This window comes from Arachis hypogaea, chromosome 19, assembly GCF_003086295.3.
Source record: "Arachis hypogaea cultivar Tifrunner chromosome 19, arahy.Tifrunner.gnm2.J5K5, whole genome shotgun sequence".
In the NCBI taxonomy this organism is placed as follows: Eukaryota; Viridiplantae; Streptophyta; class Magnoliopsida; order Fabales; family Fabaceae; genus Arachis; species Arachis hypogaea.
The window spans coordinates 95428832-95432299 of NC_092054.1; positions in this window are offsets into that span (position 1 = coordinate 95428832).

Consider the following 3468-nt stretch of genomic DNA (forward strand, 5'->3'; position numbering starts at 1 on the left):
ATGCTGTTCTGTAAGCCCACAGAGCATCATCCAAGCTTCGTGCCCAATCCTTTCTATGGGTACTTACAGTCCGTTCCAGGATTCTTTTTAGTTCTCTGTTAGAAACTTCAGCTTGTCCATTTGTCTGCGGATGATATGGAGTTGCCACCTTATGGCGAATCCCATACCGGACCATGGCAGAGTAAAGCTGTTTGTTGCAGAAGTGAGTACCCCCATCACTGATTAGTACCTAGGGACAGCAAATCTGCTGAATATATGTTTCTGGAGGAATTTTAGTACTGTTTTAGTATCATTGGTGGGTGTGGCAATGGCCTCTACCCATTTTGATATATAGTCAACTGCCACCAGAATATAAGTGTTTGAGTATGATGGTGGAAAAGGGCCCATGAAATCAATACCCCATACATCAAACAACTCAATCTCCAAGATTCCTTGTTGAGGCATGGCGTAACTGTGAGACAAATTACCAGCTCTCTGGCAACTGTCACAGTTACGTACAAACTCTTGGGAATCTCTGTAAAGTGTAGGCCAGTAGAAACCACATTGGAGGACCTTGGTGGCTGTTCGCTCACCTCCAAAATGACCTCCATATTGTGACCCATGGCAATGCCATAAGATCCTTTGTGCTTCTTCCTTAGGCACACACCTACGGATTATGCCGTCTGCACATCTCTTAAAGAGATAGGGTTCATCCCACAAGTAGTGCTTTGCATCAGTAATTAATTTTTTCTTTTGTTGCCTGCTGTACTCCTTGGGAATGAACCTTGCAGCTTTGTAGTTTGCAATGTCTGCAAACCATGGTAATTCCTGAATGGCGAACAAATGCTCATCTGGAAAGGTTTCAGAGATCTCAATAGAGGGGGAGGATTCCCCTTCTACTGGTTCTATCCGGGACAGATGGTCGGTCACTTGGTTTTCTGTCCCTTTTCTGTCTCTTATTTCTATATCAAACTCTTGCAGAAGCAACACCCATCTTATGAGTCTGGGTTTTGAATCCTGCTTTGTGAGTAGATATTTAAGAGTAGCATGATCTGTGTACACAATCACCTTTGATCCTACTAAGTATGATCTAAACTTGTTAATGGCATAAACCACTGCAAGTAATTCTTTTTTTGTGGTTGTGTAATTTTTCTGGGCATCATTCAAAACACGGCTAGCATAATAAATGACGTGTAGAAGCTTGTCATGCCTCTGCCCCCAGTACTGCACCAATGGCGTGATCACTGGCATCACACAGTAATTCGAATGGTAATGTCCAGTCTGGTGCAAAGATAACTGGTGCTGTGACCAGTTTAGCTTTTAGAGTTTCAAACGCTTGCAGGCACTCTGTGTCAAACACAAATGGCATGTCAGCAGCTAGCAGGTTGCTTAGAGGTTTTGTAATTTTTGAAAAATCCTTTATAAACTTCCTATAGAATCCTGCATACCCCAGAAAGCTTCTGATTGCCTTAACATTGGCAGGTGGTGGTAATTTTTCAATTACCTCTATTTTAGCTTGATCCACCTCTATTCCCTTGTTTGAAATTTTATGCCAAAGGACAATCCCTTCAGTCACCATAAAGTGACATTTTTCCCAGTTTAAAACCAGGTTGGTCTCTTGGCATCTTTTCAAAACCAGTGTCAGGTAATCAAGACAGGAGCTGAATGAGTCTCCATATACTAAGAAGTCATCCATGAAGACTTCTAGAAAATTTTCCACCATATCAGAGAAAATAGAGAGCATGCATCTCTGAAAGGTTGCAGGCGCATTATGTAATGACCCAATTTCGGGTACGTCATGATCATACTAGAAACTGAGCGCTACCAACTTGTCTTCCTAATTATTATCTATTATTTATTATATGAGCCTGAGTCATTGTTAAAAGCATAGTTATTTTACGAGGTACTTTTTTTTTAAAAACATTTGGATTAACAAACAGTATCATTCATAATCAATTCACAATTGATAATATATAAAACAGTTATAAACAACCATATATAAATACATCACAAGCAGTTGACAATATTCGGTGATCCAACCTTTATTAGAGTATAGACTTTTAGTTAGAACACACCTAGATATAGCTAAATAATATCTATATACATATATATACATACAACATCCCAGGTCCTGACCTGTTCAAGAAGTCCCTAAGCTGGCGCCCAGGCTAGCCTAGACTCTATACTCACCTAGTCCCTCTAAACTACTAAAGCGAGGGAAAGTACGTTCTAGGTCTTCAAAACTCAAGTCAGGTGGAACGTCATCAAAAGGTGGAACATCATCTTCTACTCCTCTGCATGATCAGATATTGCCATATGACATCACTCCAGTACCTCATCAAGTAGCCACATAACAAGAGTCTCGTACATAGGATTTAGGTTAAAGTTCGCATACAAATGGGTGCAGACGTTGGCTGGTCTCACCGTATATACATATGAATAGAGAACGGGATTCACCCTAGACTCAGAAGACTACCTAGAGTGGAATCCTCTTTTTGAACGGTCATCAGCGAACTACGGAAGTGTACCCAAGCTTCCATCTGAAGGGCGAAGGGAGAGAAAAGGGGTAAGAACTTGGGAGTTCTTAGTAGGGTCCGGGTTATTAGTTAAGTTCATTAATTCCATGTTGTTTAGCAGACAGATAGCAGAATACAAGAAGCAGTAAATAGAAGATACATATAAATAGAGGAAATAGAGAAAATAGAAAGTAGAACACAAACAGAAAAATACAAGAAAATACAACACAGACACAGAAAATAGAATACAAACAAGGAAAGCATACATTCATACAACAATCATAACAGAGGAAAATGCACAGCCAAGTATGATGCATGTCTAGCCCTAGTGCAGGTAATGAGCTCATCTGTCGGTTACATACCCGCTCCCGACGTTACCCAGCAACCTCTATCTGGATAAGGCTTTCCTGTTGGCAATATCCACTGCAAGCAACCTTTGTCTTGCAGGGCGGCACTTATTAGTCGATATACGCCCAACAGACTCACTGTAAGCAACCTCTGTCTTACAGGAGCAACAACACACTTACTGTAAGCAACCTCTGTCTTACAGGAGCAACAACACACTCACTGTAAGCAACCTCTGTCTTACAGGAGCACACTCATCTCGATACCTCTGTAAGCAACCTCTGTCTTACAACAAAGCATTATAGCAAGGTATCCCAGGAAAGCGTTCTCAATGGTCATACCACCATCTATCTGACTACCTCTCTGCAGCAGATTCTTACATAATCATTCTCATTATCATCATTCATTAACATTCTCATTATTCATCATCACTTTCACATTCTTATGCAGTACTTCTTTCTTTCTCTGTTCAATCATGCTGTACAAACTCTACAGCTTTTACTTTTACAACATCTTAATTCAAACCATTTCTCTTTATCACATTACTCTTTTCTCTTTGTCTTTTTACTTTGCTCTGATTACTCTTTTCTCTGTATCCCTTTATTCTGCTCTGGTTACTCTGTTCTCT